Source organism: Loxodonta africana, unplaced genomic scaffold, assembly GCF_030014295.1.
Source record: "Loxodonta africana isolate mLoxAfr1 unplaced genomic scaffold, mLoxAfr1.hap2 scaffold_407, whole genome shotgun sequence".
In the NCBI taxonomy this organism is placed as follows: domain Eukaryota; kingdom Metazoa; phylum Chordata; class Mammalia; order Proboscidea; family Elephantidae; genus Loxodonta; species Loxodonta africana.
Window position 1 is genome coordinate 60,001 of NW_026975121.1, and position 7,500 is coordinate 67,500.

Here is a 7,500-nt window from a genome sequence, read left to right on the forward strand (position 1 = left end):
CACCGCCAAAGGGCCACTCGAGGCGCACCGGCACCACCTGGGTGGGGCGCGCGGGTGCGCCTGACCAGAGAGCCCCCCCGCCGCGGGGGGCGGGGGAGGGCCCGACGCGAGGCAGAACACCAGGGCCACGAGCAGAGGCTGTCCTGCTCGGTCTCAGGACCCCGCCACCGCCGACGCTGGCCGCGAGGCCGCGAACGAGGGCAGATGAGCGAGGTCGGGCCGGATTCCGTGCCCCTGCCCCTCTGCGCACCACCGGCGGGCGGGGAGGAGGAGCGAGGGGCCCGCGCGCTGAGCGAGAAGAGCGGTCCCATTCGCCACGAATGTCCGTCCCTCGTCTTGGCGCGGCTCGGACCCGGCCCGGGAGAGCACGACAACACCACATCGATCGGGTCAGCCCAGGCACAAGCGAGGAGGAGAAGACCCCCCCGCCAGGGCTGCCAGGAGGCGGGCGAGGACAGCCCCGGAGAGGACCCGCTTTCTGCCTCGCCCGCCCCGGCTGCGGAAAGGTGGCCGCGAGAACCCCTGCACACGGAGAACGCCTGACACGCGAGGCACGTGGGCCTGGGGGAGGGGGGGAGCGGGGCACACTCTGGCGAGCACCGCGGCCACCGCGGGTGCCTGCGACAAGGGGCACGCGGGTCAGAGGGCCCGCGGCGCCCGTGCCACGCCGCCCTCGGGCACTGGAGACCGGGGGGAGGCACCGCGGCTGGACATCTGGACGCGCGAGAGCCGGCGCACGGGCCCCAGGCGGGCGGCTCAAGCGGGGAGGAGCGGGGGAGGGCGTGGGCCGTCGGTGGACCGGCGTCTACGGACCCGTCCAGGTTTCCCATCTGCTCAGCGGGAGTCACCCAGCGAGGAGAGCGTGTCAGCACCAATCTGGTGGCCCAAATCGCCCGTTTTGGGCGAGAGAAAAGCCACGCCCCGCGGCGGGAGGGGCCCGCTCCCCACGGCGAGCCCCCGGAACTGCGGCCCGGCCATCGGTCCGTAGCGCGACCCCATGGCCCCCAGCGCCCCGCCCCCCCCCCCCGGAGCTCCCGGGATCCTCTGGTCGACCCGCGGGACGGGGTGACGGAGCTGGCCGGGGCCGCGCGGGCGCCCAGAGCCAGCCGCCTGCGCTGCGGCCAACGCGGGCCGGTCGGGGAACCCTCGGAGGGGGGACTTGGAAAAAATTCTCGGGCGGCGGGGCCCCTCCGAAGGTCCGGGCCCCGCGCGGGTCCGTGGCCGGGCCGGGGCGGGCCGGGGGCGGCAACCTCGGCCCGGGGACCCCCGGAGCGGGACTTTGAAAAAATTCTCCGACGGTCCGGACCCCACGCGGGACCGCGCCCGGGCCCGGGGCGCCCTCCGCGGGCCACCCCGGACCTACGCCGGAGGCCCCGGTGACGACCGGGCCGCGCGAAGGAAGGCGCGCGAACGGCCGGGGCGTGCCTTGTCCCGTTCTTCTGCCTGCGCCGTCTCGGTGCGGCCCGGTTCGGTCCAGCGCCGTCTAAAACACGGCACCCGGGAGCGCGGCGGCGGCGGCGGCGGCGGCGGCGGCGGCGACGGCCACCGCCTCGGCCACATGAAGCTGCGGGCCCAATTCCGGAACGTGGCTCTGGCGCCGGCGCCCCACCGTGGCCGGGACGATCCCGCCGACGCCGCCGGCGTCCCGAGACGTCGCCTCGGCCAGCGCGGCCACAGCGCCTCCCATGTCGCCGGCGCCGGAGCTCCGGAGGAAAACGATGTCAAAGCGGCCGCCAGGTGGCGGCCGACAACCGGCGCGGGCGACAGCGGGACGGATCCGGATCGGCGGCCGGCGAGGGCGCGTCGCCGGGCGGCCGGACACCCGGTCCCGTCCCGGCTCCCCCCCCGCCCCCCTCCCCCGCCTCCCAGCGCCGCCGCCGAACACGTTTCTCGGCGCGGGGCGGCCGGAAGGCGTTGGGGCCGGCCACGGCGCGGGGTCGGTTGGGCCAAGGGGATCCACCCGGCCGGGCCCTTTCCCGCCTCGGCCAGGACGATCCTGCCGACGCCGCCGCCGGCGTCCGGGAACGTCGCCTCGGCCAGCGCGGCCACATCGCCTCCCGCGCGTGTCGCCGGCGCCGGAGCTCCGGGGGAAGACGATATCAAAGCGGCCGCCAGGTGGCGGCCGACAACCGGCGCGGAGTGCAGCGGGACGGATCCGGATCGGCGGCCGGCGAGGGCGCGTCGCCGGGCGGCCGGACGCCCGGCCCCGTCCCGGCTCCCCCCCCGCCCCCCTCCCCCGCCTCCCAGCGCCGCCGCCGAACACGTTTCTCGGCGCGGGGCGGCCGGAAGACGGTGGGGCCGGCCACAGCGCGGGGTCGGTTGGGCCAAGGGGATCCGCCCGGCCGGGCCCTCCTCAGGTTCCGGAGGTGTGAGCAGGCTGTGTGGCTGGCTGCTTCTCCCTGACGGAACAGCAGTGGAACGACGGTACCAGCCCACTGCAGCAGCCGCTCTGGGAATGGTGCCTGAGGGCTCCCCGCGGGGCAGGGCCGGTAAACCCTCTCTGCCCCTGAAAGGTCTCTTCCTGCCGCTGCCCCTCAGTGCGTCGTCTAAGCCCGCCTTCGACGGTCAGGACTCCCCGCTCGTCGCAGACATACTCGTTCGCTTGTGTTTCCGGGTCTTTGTCGTCAAGAGAGCTAGGCGGAAGCGTCAGCCTATTCCAACACCTTGGCCCCATCTCCCAAAGTTCCGATCCAAGGGGGTCCGGCCCAGCCGGGCCATTTCGCCCCTCAGCCAGGAAGATCCCGTCTACCCCGCTGGAGCCCTGGAGCACCATGCCGGCCAGCCGGCGTGTCCCACTCGGGGGGGGCCCTGGGAGGGAGGGAGGGAGGGAGGGAGGGAGGGAGGGAGGGAGGGAGGGAGGGAGGGAGGGAGGACCCCGGGAGGACCCCGGGAGGACGCCGGGAGCCAGGCCGGGCTCGAGGAGACGGAGCGAAGGCCCCGGGCCGCCGTGGCCAGCGCGCGCCCGCCGGGACCGCTTCCCATCCCGTCGGCGCCGCAGAGCTCCGGAGGGGGACGGTATCGAAGCGGCCGCCGGGTGACGGCCGACGACCGGAGCGAAGGGCGGCGGGGGGGTGGAACCGGGTCCACCTGGGCCCCGGCCGGGGCTCGAGGGTGGCAGAGGGGACAGACTCCCCCGGGCCGCCGGGGAAACCTCTCGGGAGCGTCATGGGGCGCGCGCGCGCGCGCTCGCCCCCGAAAGGGCCGAACGGGGGGGGGGGCGCCCGAGGGGATGAGCGTCCACCGGGGGCGGGAGGGAGAAGAGAGCACGTCCCAAGCGTCGGACGGGCAGGTGTTCTCCGATCCGTATCCTTTGGACGGACGCGACAAACGGGACGGGATGAGACCGCCAGTCCCCGAAGTTTTCCTCCTCGTTCTTTGAGTGCCCGCGTGGCGCAGCAGGCAGACCGGGAGACGTTTTCCGCCGTCGTCCCTGTCGCCGAGCCAACGGTACGCGTGAGGCGGGTTGAACGGGCAAATTGCGTCGGGAGGGAGGGAGGGAGGGAGGGAGGGAGGGAGGGAGGGAGGGAGCCGTGCGTTTGCCGGCATCCGCGTCGCAAAAGAAAACCACGGCCGCCACCGAGAGCGTTCTTCCTCATCGCTTTCCATCCTCCCGCGACGCGGGCGGGCAAACGGGGGGCGGGGGGGAGGCCGGGAACGCCTTCCCAGAGCCGGTACGGACCGGCTCTGGGCCCCCCGGTCCGACTGGGGAGACATCTCACCGAGGGAGGCCCTCGAGGCTCTCGGGAGCGAGGCCGGACTTAGTGAGGTCCAGCGGAGGCGCGGCGGGCCAGCCGCGAACGCCCGCCCAGAGGCCCTCGGGCGGCTCGGCCCGAGCGAGTGCTCTCCGGGCTCGCGGGCGGACTCGGGAAGGTGGCGTCTCCGGGGCGGGGGGGTGGAGGGAGAGGGGTGAGTCGGCGTCTCGAGCATCGAGAGATCTCCGGCGGCTCCCGAATGCGGGCGGGCGGGCGGGCGGGCGGGCGGGCGTGTGTGCGTGAGTCGTGGGGGTGGGGGGTGGAGTGCCCGAGGGGGGTTGGGGGGTGGGAGGCCGAGAGCGGGGCGGTGGGGGGGTCGGAGGGTGGGGGCGGTGGGGGACCACGCGCCTCGGGCCCGGGGGGTGGGGTGCTGAGGTGGGCGGGGAGTTGGCAAACGTTCCGGGTGGCCTGGTGCGTGTGCGCGCGTGCCTGCGCGCGTGCGTGCGTCCGTTCGCGCGCGCGTCCCGGTGTGCGTGCCTGCGCGCGCGCGCGTCTGTGCGGGGGCGCGTCTTTGCGGGGGCGTGTGCGCGCGTGTCCGGGCGTGTGTGCCTGCGTGTGCGCGCGTGACTGCGTGCGTGCGCGTGCGCGTCTGCGGGCGTGCCCGTGTGCGTGCCCGCCTGCGTCTGTGGGGGCGCCTGCGCACGTGAGCGCGGGTCTGTGCGTGCGTCTGTGTGTGCGTCTGTGCGTGTCTGTATGGGTTTGAGTGCGCGTCTGCGCGTGAGCGCGTGTCTGAGCGTGTGCGCCTGTGCCTGCGCCCGCGCGCGCCTGTGCCTGCGGGAGCGGGCGCGCGCTCAGGCGGACGGGCAGCCCCCCGTCGTCGCCCTCGGTCCGCCGAACGGGCGCCCCCTTGGCCGGATGGAGAGGCTTTTCTCCGCGCCCACGAGGGGAATCGCAACGGGAACCGTAAGGCCGCACGCCGGCGGCGCTAGCGCCGCCTGCCGACGAGGGCCGCCGCCGCCGATCCCCCCCCCCGGCCCGACCCCCAGCCCCCCAACTCGGCCCGCGGTGAGGGCCGGGGCCGTATTCGGCTGGAGGGGGGGGACGGTAAGGCCGAGGGCAGCGTCGCCGTTCCCGCGTTGCACGCGTCGCCGTGCCGCGAGCGTCTCCCGGGAAGCCAGAGGAGCGAGGTGTGTGAAGCCCGTGCCGCGCGCGCGCGGACCCGACCGGGGTGTTCCGGGACGACCGACCGACCGACCGGCCGACCGGCCGACCGTCGTCGTGGAAAGCTCACGGCGGACTGGACATCTGACGGGCCCCTCCCTGTCCGAGCCGACCTCCCGAGGTACGTAGGAGGGGAAGGGTACGGTAGGCTGGTTCGGCTGGAAGCCATCCCACCCCCGGGAGGCGTCGATCGACGGGGAGGCGGGACCGGGAAGGCACCGGTTTCCAATCGGACGATGGCTGAACCTTGGGCGACGGGTACGCGGACTCCTCCGTCTTCGCCCGAGTTCGCGACTCTCTGCGGGGGGAGCTTTCCGGGAAGCGGGTGACGGGCGCGCGTGCCGTCGTCCCGTGAAGGCGCGCTACTACCAAGAGGCTCCGAACGCGGGCCGTCCTCGGGGGGCGGTTTATTTTTTCTCAGTCGGGGGGGACCCCCGCCACAGGGAGAGAAACACCCGAGTTGGAACGGTGCTCGGGTGGGGAGTAGGGCGTGGCGGTGAAGACTGACGTTCGTCATCGTCGTCGTTTCCGTTTAGATAGAGAACTGACTGCGGCGCCGCTGCCGTCGCGTGCCGTCGAGCGGCTCGGGACTCGGAGCGGCCCTAGGGGAGAGAGTCGAGCCGCCCCACGGGCTTCCCAAGGAGGAGCCGGCGGATCCGAACCGCCGACGACCTCGGTCGGCAGCCGAGCTCCGAGCCGCCGCCGCCGCGCCGCCGGGGCTCCGTCTTTGCACTCGGTCTCCGGTACGCGGCGAGTTGGTTTCGCCCGAGGGGCGGAACGGCTCTCGAAGAGGAAAACCCGGTTTCAGAAAAGGAAGGAGACAGGCAGAGGGAGGGGGAGGGGGAGGGGGTGGGCGGGAGGGGTGGGGGAGGGGAGGGGGATGGGGGCAGGGGAGGCGAGGGGGAGGGGAGGGGGAGGGGTGGGGGAGGGGAGGCGGTGGGGGGAGGGACGGGGAGGGGGAGGGGGGAGGGGAGGGGAGACGAGGGGAGGGGAGGGGGAGGGGGACGGGGGAGGGGGGAGGGACGGGAGGGGGAGGGGGAGGGGACGGGAGGGGGAGGGGGAGGGGAGGGGAGGGGAGGGGGCGGGGAGGGGGAGGGGATTGGAGGGGAGGGGGAGACAGGCATACCTGGACGCCGAGCCAGCCCGGTGACGGCGTTAGGTAGAAGAAGGACGGTAGGCGCCCACGCGCTCACGCCCGTGGCTGCAGATACGGACACGCAGGCGCGTGCACGCGCCCGTGCGCGGGCGGGCGGTACGCACGTGCCTGCCCGTGCGTACCCGCGCGGGTACACGCGCGTAGGCGTGGGCGCGCCCACACGGGCGCGCCCGCGCCGGTACGCGCGCGCCCTCGGGCGCGTCCGTGCCCGTGCGTACGCCTAGGGGTGTGCACGCGCGGGCGCCCGCCTCTACGTACCTGCCCGAGGGCGCGCGCGCGCGCGCCCGCGCCTGCACGCGCCTGCACCTTCGCACGGGCACCTGCGCGCGGACCTGCCCGCGCCCCCGCCTCTGCGTGGGATCGGCGAGAGCCGAAAGCGGTACCGCCGCCGCCGCGTTTTCAAGATCCTTTGGCTCACGCGCCCCCCCACCCCCTTCCGGCCACCTTCGGGGGGAAAGCCCAACTTCACGGACGGGCGGAGCGGATAGCCCTTCAGCTGCGCCTCCCTGAAATAGAACGGGAGGAGTCACGAGAGCCTTAGGAAACGGAGCGAGGCGACGAGAGGGTGCGTCGAAAGGCGGGCGTCGAGAACTCCGGCCACAGGCGTTTTCCTTCTGTAGGGTGTAGAAAGCACCCCGCCGCACGCACCCGGCGTTAGGGAGCTGTCTCGAGGGCCGCGGTTTCTACTCCGCCGACTCCTTTCAGTTGAGACGGGGCGCCTCCGAGCGTGTGTGTGCGCGCGACCCGAAGGCGGTCGTCGAGGGACGACGGCACCCTCGGTCCGCCGAACCCCCGCGCCCTCGGACGGACGGGTGGAGAAGCTCTCCTCGACGTCACGGAGGCGGTCCCGACTGAAACCGGAGGGGCACGTGCCGGCGGCGCTAGGCCCGCCGCCGCCGAGGACCGCTGGCGCCACCCCCCCCACCGCCCACCACGCACCCCCAACCCCACCCCGCCTGCGCCCTTGCCGTGGGCCCCACGCTGGCGATATCCGGATCCAGTCCGACGTGGCCGCCGGCTGCCACCCGCCAGGCGGGGAAGAGGTTTGGAGGCGGCGGAGGCGGTGGGGGCGGCGGGGGGCGGCGGGGGTGTGGGCGGTGGGGGGCGGAGGAGGAGGAGGAGGAGGAGGAGGAGGAGGAGGACGGACGGACGGAAGGACGGGAACGCGCCCGCGCGCGCGTGCGCCCGCACCGCAGGGTGCCCTCCGGAGACACGGACGGGCCCACGGAGCACACGGAAACACGGAGATGGACGCGAGGGGGCGCGCGCGCGCGCGCAGCAGACACAACCCCGGGACGCCCGGGAGACACAGAGGTAGGCGCGGGCAGGCAGAACACGCGGGAACGCGGACGCGCGGCACCCACGGACACGGTCCGCTCGCGCACGCGCACGGGGGCCCGGACGCACGGCGACTCGCACGGACGGCGCGGC